General features: G+C 45.8%; 1 long non-coding RNA gene across 1 annotated transcript; it reads left to right on the top strand.

Moving 5' to 3' along the window:
• Positions 1-278: 278 nt before the first annotated feature.
• On the top strand, positions 279-7,939 carry LOC134482149 (uncharacterized). The gene is made up of 2 exons (XR_010058202.1): positions 279-973; positions 7,809-7,939. It is a non-coding gene; the product is annotated as an uncharacterized LOC134482149 (long non-coding RNA).
• The last annotated feature ends 9,384 nt before the right edge of the window (positions 7,940-17,323 follow it).

Raw genomic sequence — 17,323 nt, 5'->3', positions numbered from 1 at the left:
AGGCAGGAAGATTGTCAGCTGAAGATCAGCCTGGCTTAATTAGTGAGCTACTAGAGAGACATGGGGTGGGGCTGGGGGGCAGCGATTTTAGACCACTGTAATCCAAGAGAGTACCCCAATTTCTACAATGATATTTGTGTATATAGTGCAGCTCAACCAGGACTAGACATGTCCTATTGTGGCCAGGAAAAAGGGAGAAAAAACAAAAAAACAAAAAAAAAAAAACGGCAGAAGAGAAAGCCCAGGAAGGTTACAGAAATAGTGCAAACAGAGCAACAAGTTGGAAATGGGGAAAAAGCAGAGGCAGTTGGCTGATAAGGGGTGGAGGAAGGGGAGCTGTTTACAGGACAAGAGAGGAAAGATGCTGGAAACAAACTCGAGAATTAACTGGAAAAGGGCTCGTCCCAGTCTTCAGACACTTTAGACTGTTGTGTTCTCTTATCTAAGGGTTTCCTGTGTGTCAGGCACTAGAAAGGTACCAACTGCCAAAGGGTGAAACAGGAAAAGTTGGTGCAGCTGGGTGGAAGAAAGCTTGGGAGACCCAGGGCTAATCAGCGTCCCTGTGACTCTCACAGACGTGCACAGCATCTCAGCTTGCATAGAGATCTGCTAAGCTGCAGGGCACAGTCCTTACTGCATCGCCAGCACCTTGTACATGGCGGAAGTTCAGTGTTCACTGAAGGAGTGTGCACGCTTCCTGTTGCTGCGACATACTTCAGGAAGTAAGGGTTTACTGTGGCTCACGGTTCGAGGGTAGGGGCTATCGAGTGGTGGGAGGAGCATGAGGCAGCTCCTCCCACGTCGCTTCTGCAGTTAGGAAGCAAAGAGGAGTGATTTCCTGTCTCTCAGACCGTTTTCTCCTTTTTATTCAATCTGGGACCCGAGCCAATTAAACAAGTACCACTCACTAAGGCTGGGTTCTCCTTCTTCAAGTTAAACCTTTCTGGAAATAGCCTCATAGACATGCCCAGAGGTAAGTGGTTCTAAGTCCAGCTGAATTGACAATGAAGATTGATCACCACAGAGTGATTGATCAAATGAATGAACAATCGATAGATATTCATATGAGGTAACCCATATGGGAGAATTCAGATACATGGCTTTGGTGGATTCTAAAACTACATAATGAGGCTGTGATTTAGCAACTACGATGGATTTATACACAAAGGTCTCTCAGCTGGAGATGAACGTCATCATGGCTGGCTTACCAGTAAGGCATAGGACACAACAGATGGTGGCTCTCTGATCTTTGATTTGCAGCACCCAGAACTGAGAACCTAAATAAATCCATTCTTTACAAACAAAGTCACAGGGGTGGGGGGGTTAGGGGTTAGGGTTGGGGGTGGTGTTAATAACAGAAAACAGTCTAAAGCAGGGAGGTCAGGGTGGAGTGACATGGAGTGATCACGACTGGGTCTTTGCTGATTTCAAGATGCAGGCAAGAAACACACTGTCCTCCAGGTCTTCCTGGCTCTGCAGGCACCTTGATTTTAGCTAACAAACCCCAACCTGCCCTCACTTCACACAAGAGGACAAGAAGAGCCCCGAGAGACTCACTCTGGCTCTGCCCTTATTCATACAAGTTGGTGACATAGCTCAAATCCAGCAGGAGAGTGGAGACCCGGGGTTCATAAATGCAGTTAGGATTTGGGAAGTCTGGGCTTGGATCTGGGTCCTTGCTTTTCCAGTGCTGGCAGACAAGGCCTGGAACCCAGGGCTGTGGTAGTGATTCCTGTTTCCATCTTGGGATCTGTTGGGATCTTGGCATCTGGTGGGATTCCACAAGGAGGCACTAGGGATCCAATGTATATAAAAGTCTTTGAAGAATGGGAATGTGATAGGTTTCTTGGTGCTTCAGGCTGTCCTGTAACCTGCTATGTAGCCCAGGTGGCCTTGAACTTGTATTCCTGCTCTTTTAGCCTCCCATGCTATGGAATGACACCATCATGGCCAGTTGCATGATTAATGTTTGTAACTGGAAAGATCTTAAACATGTCAGCATGTGTCTGCCATTACATACAGCACACAGGTCAAAACCATGTTCTTTTGAACTTTTGACACACACACACACACACACACACATAAAGAGAGAGAGAGAGAGAGAGAGAGAGAGAGAGAGCGTTGCCACATGTAGGTTGTTGAGGAAATTCCATCCAATGGAGTCAGCTCTCCCCTTCCTTCTTTACATGGCTTCAAGAGATCGCTCTCAGGCCTCTGGAATTAGCTGTAAGCACTGAAGCAGGAGACGGTCTTTCTTTCACAGACCTATATGTGATTGTGGGAGAAAACACTAGTCTTTAATTTTAGCCCTAAGTTTTATGCATTTCCTTTTAGAAAAAAAAATAATGTGCTTATCTTTGAGAAACATCTCTGAGATCTTGACAATACAGGGGCTCCTGGGTGACCCCTCCTCTCCTCTGGCCCCACGATGCCTCCTTAGGGCACTGCAAACTCAGAACCAGGATGTTGCTTTCCCACCAACTGCAGTTGTGGTTTTTTGAGTCTTTGTTTTGGAAAAAAAAAATGCTGTCCTACTTCACGGTCGTCATAGAACTTACAGCTGTTTCTGGCTACCAGAGCCACCTGAAGGCTAAGAGTGTTCTGGTTTCATTTTGAAACAACTCACTGATACGCAAGTAAGAAGTATCAGCTCTCAATCATGAATGCAGAAAGGAAGCGAACGTTGGGTTGTCCTCTATGACTCCTTCTTTTAAAAGCTCCTCTCCGCTCCCATCCCACCCTTTCCCTACTTCCTTCTCCCTCTATCCTTCCTCCCTTCTCTCCTTCTTTTTCTCATCTCTTTTTCTCATCTCTTAATTTTAGACAAGGTTCCCTCTGTGGCCTATCCTCCTGCCTCAGCCTTCTAAGTGCTGAGATTGTACGCATGCGCCCATGCATGCAGCTGGCCATGTCTATTATAGATTACAGTGGCTCAAATGTGCCCCCCCCAACAGTATTTACCTAGAAGGGATTTTAAAGTATTATTTTTCTTTATATGAATGCATAGGTGTGTGTGTGTGTGTGTGTTACAAGTTTATGTGCATGCATGTGAAGGTCAGAAAACCTCTCATTCTTCTAGTAGCTCCCAGGCAGCTGCCCACCTTAGGTTTGTTTTGTTTTGTTTTGGAGACAGGTTTCTCTGTATAGCTCTGGTTATGCTGAAACTCACTGTGAAGATCAGGCTGGCTTGGAGCTCAGAGATCTACCTACCTCTGCCTCACAAGTGCTGGGATTAAAGGCATGTGCCACCATACCCAATGTCACCTTGTTTGGCTTTTGGCTGCTGCCTCCTCCTCCTCCTCTTCCTCTTCCCCTTCTCTTCATCTTCCTCCTCCTCCTCTTCCCCTCCTCTTTATCTTCCTCCTCCTCTTCCCCCTTCTCTTCATCTTCCTCCTCCTCCTCTTCCCCCTTCTCTTCATCTTCCTCCTCCTCCTCTTCCCCTCCTCTTTATCTTCCTCCTCCTCTTCCCCCTTCTCTTCATCTTCCTCCTCTTCCTCTTCCCCCTTCTCTTCATCTTCCTCCTCCTCCTCTTCCCCCTCCTCTTTATCTTCCTCCTCCTCTTCCCCCTCCTCTTTATCTTCCTCCTCCTCTTCTCCCTCCTCTTTATCTTCCTCCTCCTCTTCCTTCCCTATCTCCTCCTCTTCTTCATCTTCCTCCTCCTCCTCTTCTTCCTCCTCTTCCTTCCCTTTCTCCTCCCCCTCCTCTTTTCTTCCTTCCCTTCCTCCTCTTCTTTTTCTTCTTTTCTTCTCTTTCTCCTCCTTCTTTTAATGACATAAGATCTGTAACTGACCTGGAACTTAATAAGTCCTCTAGCCAGGCTGGCTGGTCTACAATCCCCTGGAATCTGTCCATTTCTTCCTTCCCAGGGCTGGGATTAAAACCACACCATCATGATCTGCAGTTTTCCATGGGTCCGGCAGTGGTGGTGGGGGAGTTGAACTCAAATTCTCACGTTTGCAAGTCAAGAACTTTATCAACTGAACTATCTTCACAGCCCTAAAGTACTTCTAAGATACGTTTTCTGCAAACTCACTCAGCTCTGGGGTTTGCCTGATGATTCTGTTGGAAGACAACAGGTGGATGAACTGTCTGGATCACCCAGCAAGCACTGGGGCACCTTAGAAAAGACAAGGAAGGCATTGCACTAGATTCTGCAGAAAAATTTCCCTTTGCTCCCAGTCAAGGTTCAGTGGCCATGTCTGAATGCCGGACGATTTGGCTTGAGGACTGTGGGTGGTGGAGGAACTTAGCATTGTGGGTAGTTTTCAGTTATCAGTCTGGGAGAGAGAAAAACCACAGCCTGGGCTTCAGATAGCTCTTGCTGATTGTGCAATGTTCAGGACCCTGTACTGCTGAGCTTCTGCACCGCAGTGTTCTGTCCCTACCTGTAAAATCTGAATCAAAATTCCCACTCTCAGTCTTGTGAGGACTGAAAGAATCAGCTCAGTGGACACAAAGGAAGCCCCTAAATGTTCCTTCCTCCAGGAACCAGAGCAAACAGGACTTTCATGGCTGGCCTGTGTGGCTGTAAGATCTGTTATGTCCTGTTTCTGCCACACATTGGTTTGCCCGTTGTTCGCTATTTGGCTTCTCTGCCAGTAAGGCTGACTTATTTCTTTTACATGCCCCAGTGACAGCAGAGGGCTCTGAAAGGCAAAGTGTGGCAATCCCATCTTGTAAAATTGCAGGACTTGTGCTAGACACAAATACAAAAGAAGTGGCTACACTTAGCAAGGCATAGTCATGAGGCTGCAGAGACGGCTGGCTCACTGGGTGTCCTAGTTAGGACTTCTATCGCTGCGATGAAACGCCATGACTAAAAGCAAGCTGAGGAGGAAGGGGTTCATTTGGCTTACAGTTCCACATGCTACTCTATCACTGAGGGAAGTCAGGACAGGAACTAAGGTCAGGGTCCTGGAGGCAGGAGCTGATTAGAAGCCATGGAGGCATGCTGCTCACTGGCATGCTTCCATCCTTTCAACCTGTTTCTTATAAAACCCAGAACCATTAGCCCAGGGGCGGCCTCACCTACAATACACTGGGTCCTCCCCATCAATCACGAATTTTAAAAAATGCCATACAGCCAGGTCTTATGGAGACATTTTTCAATTGAGTTTCTCTTCTTTCAGTTAACTCTAGTTTGTGTCAAGTTGACATGAGGCCAAGACAGCACAGGGTCAAGCATGAGGACATGAGTTCAAATCCTTAGAACATGTGTAAACTAGACACAGACAAATGTATCTGTAATCCCAAGTGCTTCTATGGCAAGATAGAAGCAGACACACAAGAATTCCTGGAAGCTTGTAGGCCAGGTAACCTGGTGTGTAGATAGCGCTGAACAACAGAAATCCTGTTCCAAATAAGGAAGGCAGTGATTAAAATCTGAGGTTATCCCTGGGACTGTGTGGTGTGTGTGTGTGAAAGAGAGACAGAGAAGCAAACAGACAGAGAGACAGAGAAAGACAGAGAGACAGAGAAAGACAAGGACAGAGAAAGACAGAGAGACAGAGAAAGACAGGGACAGAGAGACAGAGCTTGTACATTCGTGGTGTACACACATGTATATGTATGTATGCCTGTGCTTGTGTACAAAAGCAGAAGAAGCTGTCAGGTATCATCACTCTATATTTTGGTTCCTTTGAGGCAGAGATTCTTACTGAACACAGAGCTAGGCTACCAGTGAGGAAGCCCCACCTTCTCGGTTCTGAGGTTACAGGCCTATATAGGACCACACCCAGTTTTCACATAGGTGCTGGGATTTGAACTCTGTTCCTTGCTCCCATGTTTGTGCAGCAACTTTTAACCACCATAGCGCATGCCGCTGTCTCATGAAGTATCAGAACTGTTTTATGCTCTTACTGGCAGTGAGTGAATGAATGGTTCGCCTTTGCATCTTGGCCAGCAGTTACGGTTGTGAGGTGATTTTGGATTTTAGCCATTCTAACAGGAGTGCAGTTGCACCTGGCAGAACTTTTAATTTGCAGTTCCTTAATGACACGCTGTTAAGCATCTCTTCACATGCACTTTGCTGTCTGTGTATCTTGGTTGGCGAGCTGTCAGGTCCTACCTTCTGGCTTTGAATTGGATTGCCTGTTGAGGTTCAAGAGTTCTTTGCATGTTTGGTCCTGAGTTCTTTTTTTTTTTTTTTTTTTTTTCCTCGGCCCCCGCCCTTGGTCCTGAGTTCTTTATTAGATGTGTGCTCTGGAAATAGTTTCTCCCAAGGATTCCTTGTCTTCTCATTAGTACCTTCTCAGGAGGAGTCTTAAACTTAGTGAATTTCAAGTCAGCAATTTGGATCCTGCCTCCGTGGGTGTGTTTTTAAAAGGTACCTCTGCTTTCTCTGGGCGCCTGCTGAGATTTACAGCTCATCTGTTCTGGGGAAGTTTTTGGAGCTTTAAAGAAAATTGTCCTTGGGCTTAAAAAATTATACCAAATCTCTAATAATTAAGATTTTAAAAAAGTATTATCTTCTAGGAATCTTATGTCTTTTATACGCAGTTCTGAGACCTACTTTGAGTTAACTTTTGTGACAAACTGTGCCTGTTTTCTTTTGTTTGTTTTGCATGCAAATGCCTTTAGGTTATAAACCAGTGGTTCTTAACCTTCTTAACGCTGTGACCCTTTAATACAGTTCCTCATGTTGTGGTGATCCCCAACCAAAAAATTATTTTGCTGCTACTTCATAACTGTTATTTTGCTACTGTTATGGGTCATAATACGATATGGTGCAATATGCAGGGTATCTGATATGCAATTCCTGTAAAAGGATTGTTTGACCCCCAGAGGGGTCACGACCCACAAGTTGAGAACCACTGTTCTAAAGTCTCATGTTGAACCTTTTAGCTCAGGACTCTGGTCTCTGTTGCTGTGATAAGAGACTCACCAAAGCCAACTTGCGGAGAAAAGGATTTATTTGACATCAACTTCCACATCTCAGTCACTGAGGGAAGTCAAGAATTCAAGCAGGAACCTGGAGACAGGAACTGAGGCAGAGACCACGGTGTGTGTGTGTGTGTGTGTGTGTGTGTGTGTGTGTGTGTGTGTGTGCTGCTTCTCCTTGGCTTGCTCACCTGACTTTCTTCTAGTTAGAAGGACCCCCTTCCCAGGGTAGCATTGCCACAGGGAGTGTGGCAGTTAAGCCATTTGTCTTTCTGTTTTGTTTCCTGTACAGCAGAGGCAATAATAGAATTTGCTTCTTTGTTTGAGGATTGTAACTCTTTTTATACCAAAGGAGCAGAACAATGTCTAGCACACAGGAGGAAGCACAAATGATATCCACCAGGTCATATCTGAGTCCCCAAAAGCTCAAAGCACAACTTTAGTGTCCTTATGCAACTTGCCATTACACAGTGGGCTGGGCATCACTGACCTGAGTGGCTGAGTCAGCCTAACTTTTCTTTCAGCAGCTTTCACATTTGAATGCTAATCTATAGCCAAGAGGTACTTGAATCATAATCAACAAGACTTAGCAAGCCATTCATTTTGGTGGATTCCCAGGGGAACAGAGATGTGGGCTAAACCAGGCTCAGCAACAAGGAGAGTGCAGCAAACCACCACTTAGCAATTCATTTCAGTGCAAGCAGCTGGCTAAGTCAAAGTCCCAGGTGCTATGGTTTAGAGCCTACCAAAACTCCTGTCATAATTTGGTCCCCCTTGTGACGATGTAGGACCAGGTGGGATCTTTTAGAAATGATGAGGTCACGATGGTTAGGTCTTTCTGATGGGTTGATCGGCTAAAATAGAATGGTGTCTCATCCCCAAGAGTGGGTCTGTTACAAACCAGTTTGTCTCTTGTATGGATTCCTCAGGCTGTGAGACTCTGGAGGGATCCCATCGGCAAGCAAGACGATGCCCCAAACACAGATGCCCCAAGGACCTCCAACACTCTACAATCATGAATTAAAGAAACGTTAATTCTCCAAAACTCATCTAACCTCTAGTTGTCATCTCTTCTTGTCGTCAATAGCAGCAGAAAACACTAATACACCAAGAGTATCACAATCTTCCACCAGAATCCAACATCTTACTGAGTTTAAAGACTGATGAGCTCCCAGGGACAAAATGGCCCACACTGAGCAGTGGTTCTCAGCCTTCCTAATGCCGCAATCCTTTAATACAGTCCCTCATGAGGTGGTGACCCCAGTCATAAAGTTATCTTGTTCCTATTTCATAACTGTAACTTTACTATTTACTAGTGTAATGTACACATCTCACAGCGGGATACCCAACATTTGATTACCAATAGGTTGAGAACCTCCGACGTAGTAGTCTACATTATTACATTATATTGAAGGGAAATACTCTTCTTCTGTATAATTTCACACAGGAAGTACAAAAGGTTTAATAACTTAATCATTTAGTGTGAGATTCTGGGGATGAAGCCCTCCTTTCTTTTTTTTTCACTTGAGATCTTCTGACAGTGTCTCAAGGCTGCCTTCCCCTGCTCCAGGTCCATTTGTTTAATTGTCTTCCTTTGGAGTTTGTCCTCCGTGTTCAGGCTCAGTTGCTGGGAGAAAGGCACAGTCAAGTGAGGGTGTGCGAGACCGGGGTCCAAGGATAGCCGGTCCTTAGCTGCTGAGAGTGAGATGCCAAAGGTAAGGAGAGTTGGTTGGTTCTTTTGGAAGGTGTAGAAGAAGAGGCTGAAAGGCTTAGCAAGAGGGAAGCTTTCAGGAGCTTCGTGTGGGAATTCTGTAACTTTTATCATCTGGACCTGTCGCTATGGTGTCGTTTGATGATGATGATGATGATGATGATGATGATGATGATGATGATGATGAAATGATGTTAATGACGATATGACGTTGGTAATGAGGTAATGTTGATGCATGTGGCTTGCAATGACAGCCTTTCATCTGTAGACCCAGAGGTCAGCACAACCATTAATTAATTTTGAAGAGGTGGTAGGAAAATATCATTATCTTCCATTTACAGGGGAGAAAGAAGAAATTAAGCCCTTTACCCAAGGCCACCTCAGAGCACTTGCCAGCAGGAAGGAACACAGATCCTGCCTCCTTACCTTCTGTTGGTGGCTATCCGGGCCTACCAGGTTAAACATTAAAATGGAATGTAAAAAACAAACAAAAAAGGAGAGAATAAGAGGCGAGGAGCCAACTCTGAGTCTGGGAAGTTTCCCAGCAAAGTTGCTATGGAGATAGGAGTTATTCTGAGACTGCAAATCTCTTGCTGAGACTTCTAGGAATGTAAGGTCCCATGTATGCTTTCCCCCTGGGCCCTTTCTCTGGTGTTTGCTATGAATGACCTTGAAGAACAAGGGAAGGGTCTTTGAAAAGGATAACTTTCCAGAGACCTCTTTCCTATCTGCTAGTGAGTGGGTAGACTATAAGCAGAGACCTCCTGAGCTAGCATGCTACTTAGGGCCTGAGAGCACTGACCATTCATCTGGTCTAGTAGAGCTTGAGGGAAGGACCACTCTTCACACTGCTCAGAGGGGATAAGAACGAAAGTCTCTTGCTTCTTTCTGGTCTAGGACAAGGACTCTCATGTTCTCTGACCTTCCAGGACACGAAGACAAGTTAAGGTATTAGTCTGTAAGCAAGTAGGGTTAAATGGGATCCTAAATCTTACAGGACAGCAAGTGCACCTCCTTTGTCTAGATGTTGAGTATCCTTCAGAACTGTGTATTTAATTTTCATATTCTCCAGTGGGCTAAATGCTCTGGGAAGGAAGGGATGTTGTATTTCCTAGGCCTTGAAAAGAGCTTGATAGGTTATGTTTTTCTCAAATATTTGTAGAGGACTGAGTAAATGGATACAGGCTGTTAGGAGATACAGAGTAAATTAGTATTCCAGGACGGAGGGTTTATAGGGCTTACAGGCTTGTCTCTAAGGGCAATGGTAGCTCCTTGCAATACTGGATCCTTCCTTCTAAGGGGTTTGTGAGGTCAGGAAAGAGAACAGACCAATGTGGGGACCATTACAACTTACCACAAATCGAAGAAGGCCCTGCCTTGCTCCACTTGTACATAGCACACCAGCGATGGAAGAAATCAAAACCCCACCTCTGGAGGTTGACTTTCTGGGGCCACAGAATGGGGATGAGAAGCTTAGCCAGGAAGCCTCCCAGCCAGAACCCTAGAGGAAGAGAAAGGGGGCATTTCTCAGTGTCCTCCTGGCCAGTGATGGAAGTCTTGAGGTCTGTGAACCAATCCCTGTCCTGCAGAATGAGATGTGTGACATCTCTGAATTTCTACTCCCTACAGCTGGGTCATCGCCTCTGCTACCAGAGATGACATGACACCTGCTCTGAGGGAAGTGGCTACTTGCCCTTAGAAGGGAAGATGGAGACTGGCTTGATTCTCTTCCCTGAAGGCTAGTTCTCCATTTGCTTGGCAGAGAGAGAGGTGAGCATATGTCAAAGATAGAAAGGCCTTTTAGCTAGTGTCTTCTCTGTTCTTCTCTTAACTCTTCCTTTCCTTATTCTGATGTCCAAATGGAAGCGTCAGCCCCAGCCATGGATACTGTGCTTACTGGGATTTTTAGTTATGAAGTAGATAGCAAGATGATGTAACATCTTTAGTTTTTGTTAAAAACTCCTCATTGGATGATAATGACAACGACGATTTGAATGAGAGCCTCACTATGGATTCCTCACTGGCTTGGAACTAGTCATCCTCCTGTCTCAGACTCCTGAGTGTTGAGATTCCAAGAATATGCCACTATGCTTGGCTAAGGGATATTTATTTATTTATTCTATTTTTTTTCTTAAGCTCAATACTCATTTATGGAACCACTTCTCTGGGACAGTTCCGGGAGGAGGAAGGAAAGGATTGGTTAAATCCAGGGCTTTTTTTGTTCAGCATATTTAGATTTGGTTCCGTCCAAAGCGTATCAGGAGTAAGGCTGCCCTGTGTGAGGAAATGGCACTGAGGCCAGACACTCCTTGCCCATCTGGCCCAGCCCAGCGATAGCCCGAGAGTTGCTCTCTGGAAGGGCCTGACACACCTGCTCACAGTGAGATTCCTTTGACTGAGGCAACACCCCATTTTCCAGAGCAAATTAGACAAGCACTCAAACGCCCTGGTCTGGGCAATTAACACCTTCAAGTTTAAACTCGCCTGCAGATAGCTTTGCCTGAAGAAGGGAGCAGACGTCTGGGTTCTGGGGAGCAGCGGGTGCCTTCCAGGGAGGCCGCACTGGAAAAGAGAAACTGGGCAGCTGCTAACAAAACTGATTCCCAGCTTTTCTTTAAACCAACCCCCCACCCCTGCTCTGTCTTTCTTTGATAGAGGGTTTCTGCAGCTCCCAGGGTGAGCCAGGGATTGTCTGTCTGGGTGGATCACCTGTTCTTTAAATACAAAGGTTGGGCCACTTATTCAGAGCCTGGCAATCATTAACCGTGAGGAAACCACGTGATTTTCCTAATGGCGTGGCACCAGATAGTCTCTGAACCCTATAAGCCCTGTAAAAAGCTGTAATCAGATGTGGGTGTTGGTGCTACTCCGGCATTTTGTGCCAACTAGTGCTAAAGTCCATTTCAGTTATAGATGGTGCCTCCTGGGGATAACTGAGCCCGGTGCCATCTGAGCCAGCTAGGCAGCAGGGCCTCAGGGAGGTGGGCGATCTGTGTTGGGAGTATTACAGACATGCATTTTCTTGTGTATTTAACCAGAAACGGTCCAGAGCTCAAAATAACATAGCTTTTTATCCATTTGACAGTTTTTGAACTGGTGCTGAATCTTGTTTTAGAAAGTGGACAGCAAAGTTAAAGACAAAAAACAAACCTATTGAGTGGGGGCAGGGGTATGGTGGATTTTGCCTTGGACAAACGTGATGCACACTTTCCGTTCTCCTTTTGAGGCTCCTCCCTTTTTCAGGTCTCGAGAGCTGACGTTTAGATTTATTCATGCTTAAATTTCCTTGGATATTGAAGGAGGAAAGTTGATGATCTCTTTGCAGGGATATGCTGCCCCCTGCAGAGCAAAACTAGAATCTCTACTTTAGCGGTTCGAAGAGGAGGCTGATGAGTATGAAAAGAATCAGAAAGCTCAATGTTCTTTAAGTTTTGCTCACTACTAGCTAAAATATTTTTGAATAAGCACGTTTCCCCTTGCACATCTCCTAGTTAACCATTGGCTTGTGCCACAGCTTTAAGTGCAAACGCCGACTCTCTCACATATGTTCTGTGTGTTAAGGCATCACAGATCTAGTCTCTAGAAACATCCTCTGTGGTGCTCACTGGATGGCTTCCCATCAACCTCTCCTTATGTCCTGGACTCCATCTTGATCCCAACTCTATGTGAATTTCCATTTCCTGTTCTTCTAAAAAAAATAATAATAGAGATGTCAGGTTTAGCAAATAAAAAGATAAAGAATTCTGGGTGAATGTGAATTTCAGATATAAAACAAATAATTTTAAGAATATACAGCACATGAGACTTATTTATGCCAGAAGATAGTTGTATTTCTGAAATGAAGTAGAATGATGCATCCTGTGTGTTGCCAGGCAACACCACACCACAGGGATGCAGATGCCCCGATTCTACACGAGAAGGTTTGCTCTTTCTATTTATCCCTTGCCTCAGGAAACATGGCTGTGTCGGAAACCATCTCCCTACTCTAAAAGGAACATCCACTTTTCCTCTACAAAAGTTATCAATGACATATACAAAACGCCCTTTTCATGAAACACCGTCCTGGTTTGTCTGATTACTGTAGCCATTGTCTTTCTATCTCTACCTCTTCATGGCCACCTGTTGCCCCTGGCCTCACATTCCTCAATAGCAGAAGGAACCTTTTATTTGAATGTTGGCACGTGAGGGGAGAACAGCTGTGCCCAAATCCTTCAGCTCTGTGGCTTGCAGACTGAATGCCCTGAGTTCACAATCTGACAGTAGAACAATCGCCCCGCCTACCCTGTTGCTAAGTGTCACTTCTGTAAATTAAAGATGACCCTCGAGTTTTGGATGAGCCATTTGGGTTGCCATGGTGACCTGTGGTTTGGGGGTCCTTTCAGCACAGCAGTAAAGGCTTCAGGTTTCACCCTCAGGGGCTTGTGCCTTGACTGCTGTCTCAGCTGCTTTCCTCCCTGTTCTTAGGTCCACAGAAAGGCATTTGTTTGGAGTTGGGTCAGTGTTCCATGTTTTGTCTAGTGGAAGCTGTTGTTGAGCTGCAAGCCAAGCTGATGCCTCGTTGAGGGAGGCAACAGGAGCAGACACAGTAGGATCTGGGCCACCAGAGAGGAGCATACTGGGCAATGAGGGTGGTGATTTAGTTTTTTTTTTTTTTAAGTGAAATAAAGTGCTAATTACTTGGGTGGTTACCAAGTATTAAAAATAACCAGAAGCCAACATGCGGTGGTAACTGGTAGACAGAGGGGCTCTAGACCTAAAAGATGAGGGGGGCAGAATTGGTCAGGTGGTCGTACACACAGGCTAAGCAAGAACACTGTAGAAACAGAATACCAATTCTATCAATGACTGTGGCCCTGACCCGGAAGAGCAAACACAGACCCAGTCCAATCCCAACTCCCCGCTATCTAAGGTCTCCAGTTACGATAGCCCTGTGGTACCAGCCCCAGCTTCCTCCTGTTGAGCCACCCAGACCTGGAGTGCCTTCATCTCTTCACCCTTCAGGTTTTCTCAGCCCCAGGTGAAAAACCCTCTTTTCCAGTTTAGTCTGCATGGAACCCCCTCTACCTGCCGGCCCCAGCCCTCGTCTTCTTTCTTTGTGGCTGTGAATGGCATGTGGGTGAGTCTGCATGCCTTTTCCCACCCAACATGCCGTACACAGACTAGCAGCCATAGCACCAACCTTTAAAAGCCCAGCTAGGGTGGGTAAGGGGACAGAAGACAAGCATAAGTAGTGGGTTAGGGTGATGTCTGTCTTAGTATTATATATACTTAAATAATATACAATATACAATATGTAATAACAGACATGTAATATGACATATTATGTACACATATTTATGTAGATATATGTTTACTCATTAAGATGCCCTCCATGTTGCTTGCTTGAAGTATATTCAACTCAGTCTACCCCCCACCCCTCTGTCCTCTGCATATCTTTCTGCCAAGCCTACACCTTCCTCCCTGAGATAACTTCTCTATGAGGTGGACAGTTTGGGGCCCACTCCTATTTGTATAGCAATCTCTTGATTCTTTCTTCCATACATTTTTGCAACAAGCCTTCTTGTCCTTTATGGGGGGGCGTTCCTCAGTATGTTCTAGTGTATGACTCGAGGAACCCAGAGGTGCAGTTGTGATTCCAAGTGTCTCAGACACTTAACTCAGTCCACTGCCTTGGAGCAGCACCTGTCCCAGTTGGCCATTGGGGTGGGTATTCAAACCATACTCTATGGACTGTTTTTTATTTTCTCCTTTACTTCAGAAAGCATCCCCTCACCCCAGAGATTTTTTCTCTCCTTTTAGCCCTTGGAGTGCTCTGCTCGCAGAGTGCATAGAAAGGTGGGAAGGAGGGTAGGAAAGTGGGAAGGAGACTCTCCACATTGGAATAAAGGAACAGAGCCTTCTTGTGCAGAATGTATCCTATCACAGAAAGAAAAGGGGTCGAGCTGTAGACAGCCTGATGCCAGATTTGTCCTCATCTGCAATCATCTGAAATCTTCCTTCCAAACAAGATGCACCAGGGCTTAGCTGCAAGCTTTCCCTGGAGGATTTGTCTAGGTGGCTTAGAGCCTTGATTAATTAATGAAAGACTGGGGTTCTATATGAATGCAAATGTCAATTTCCATTTCCCATCAAATCCCTCTCAGGCATAGCTTAAGGAAAAGGAGCTAGAATTCAAGGCTGTGGCTTCATTTGAATTTGGGTCCTGGGAGGCAGGGCTGAAGAAGACTCTGAGTGAATGCCACACTCACAGTTCAGCCTTGCTGCAGCAAAACGGAACTTCTAGAGGTGGAGCGCTGGCCTTTGGCACTGAGGTGGGTAACACAAGACTCTGGCAGCTACACAGCAATGCCAGAGAAGAATCTTTTGGGCAGAGAGGGATGATGAACTGAATATGTTGTAATCCTAACCTCCAAGTGACGGGGAGTAGAGAGTCTTCCTCCACCTTTCTGGGGGGTTGTGATAAGGTACCTGAAAAAGACTTATTTTGTCTCAGGGTTCAGAGCTGCCCAGGGTCACTTGGTCCCATCAGTTCTGGGCCTGGGCTGGGGCATAGTATTGTGGCAGGAAGGCCTTGGTCAACCACAGTTGTTAGGTAGTACAGCAGGCAGGTACCCAGCAGGCTGGAAGGTCAAGAGTGGGTCCTTTCCTCTCCAAAGTACCTTCAGCCTTCGCTTCCTGTGTCTCTGGTCACACGCTAACCTTAGGCAAAGGGGGGATATCACAATCACGCTCAGAATTTAGAAGGCCACATGGAAGGAGAGGACTGTGCCTCCTCAAGGCCTAAAACAACCTAGGAAGGGAGGAAGGCAGACGCAGCTGGGCTTTGTGGAAGTCCCTCAAAAGAAGGCCGTGTTCTCCTGGTAACACGTGCCTGTCTCATAGGTTTTATTTTTCTTTCTTTAGTTCTTTATAATCTACTCTCTTTCATGAGGTTTTAGCAAAAGAAGTGGATCCGAGCTGAACCTCTGGCCCTAGGTGGAGACATGATATTGGAAGCTGCCCCAAAGATTATGAGGTTCTATACTATTGGCCCATCCCTTAAGAGTTATCCAAATGGGTCTATTGATCACCTGACCAGGAGGCCATGCTCTAGGAAAAACTGAGGCAGCTGAATACCTGTTAAAAGGATGGAAGGACACCTTTCCCTGGATGAGCCTGCTCATGTACACAGGAAGTCCCCAACCCCTGAAGTCACTTTAAGACTTCTGCTTTCTGAGTTCCAGTTCACAAAATATAACTCCCCCCGCACTTTTTATATACCAACTAAAACCCTCAACCTGCTTGCCTGGACATTCTCAGGGGCTCCGTGTCTCTTTGTCTATCTGTCTGTCTCAGAACCCCTATGTCCCCATGCCACTCTGTTGCTAAGCATGCCTGCCTTCCTTTTCTCTCCAACTGTAACAAAATTGTCCTTGAGTTTCCTCTGGCATCATTTTAAAATTCTTTTATCTACAAGGCTAAAGATTTGCAGAGGGGGACCATGTATGTTCACTGTTAACAACTCCATGGCAGTGGCGGGGGGAGGAGGAGGAAGAAAAGGAGGAAGAGGGGGAGGAGGGGGAGGAAGAGGAGGTCCGGTTCCAATGTACCCTTCAAAGGCCTGTCCCACTGTCCTACTTCTCCCACGTAGGCCCCACCTCCTAAGGTATGTGCCCTTGGCCATCCTGGTGAGTGCACTGGGGAATTGTCCTTTATCAGTGGGCTAATTACTTCACAGTAGAGGTGGAGCACTTGGGAGATGACTAGGTCGTGAGGACAGATCATTCATGATGGAATTCCGACTCCAGAGCCGTTTCACCCCTCTGTGTGTGTACAGATCACCAAGTCACTGTCTGTGAACCAGGAAGATGTTCCTCACCAGACCCTGAGTGTGCAGGCACCTTGATCTTAGGCTTCCCTCCTCAACTGGGAATAATATGTTTCTGATGCTTACAGACCGCCCTTTCCATAGTGTTTCCAGTTACAGCAAATGGAATAAACTGCAAGGAGTAGAAAAAGAAGCCACATAAACTCGGATGTATTTGCAGGGGTTTTGGAACCACATGGGATCCTAGTGTTAGACATTTTGGCTATTGATGTCTACTTTTCAGGCAAGGTAGAAGGTGAAAGAGGCAGAGCCAGGGTGACAAGAAGCAGGCACAGTTCCTACCCAGCTCACAATAGCTGTAGGCCTCATCTTGTTGACAGGTTGTGGGTTCCCTGGCTACCAGTGTCACTTTGGGTGAACTTGGGTACAAAACCTAATCTCTGGGACTATTGGACATCAGTGGACATAAGTCTGGCCTCCCAAGAAATCGAAAAGATTCAGACAGGCTGTGGAAGCTTAGTGAGGTTTCTAAAGTGTTTCTATGAGTACACTGTAAATATGCTTGCCCTCAACAGACTTTGTAACTTCCTGCTTTGTAAAAATTTCCCACAAAGACCAGCAGAGGGCAGCAGAGCACACCCTTTGCCCGTTCCTTTGTCCTGCTTCAGGTTTTCAGGGTCTATTTCCCTTTTACCTGTAGCACAGTGCCCAGAGCCCAGCCCTTGGATGGGTCTTAAAACCAGAAAGACCTAAATAGTGTTAATAAGTAAACACATAGCAATGAACCCAGTCTGTTTTATATTAATCTTTGTACCAACCTAGATGTCAGGGTCTTTTTTTTTTTTTTTTTTTTAAATAAGCGAAGGGGTCATGACTGCAAAACCACCTTGCATTTATGAAAGAGACAGTTTTTCCCAGAACAGCCA

This window comes from Rattus norvegicus, chromosome 15 (assembly GCF_036323735.1).
Source record: "Rattus norvegicus strain BN/NHsdMcwi chromosome 15, GRCr8, whole genome shotgun sequence".
Lineage (NCBI taxonomy): Eukaryota > Metazoa > Chordata > Mammalia > Rodentia > Muridae > Rattus > Rattus norvegicus.
Note: the sequence above shows the minus strand (reverse complement) of the source record. Positions and strands in the feature narration are given on the sequence as shown.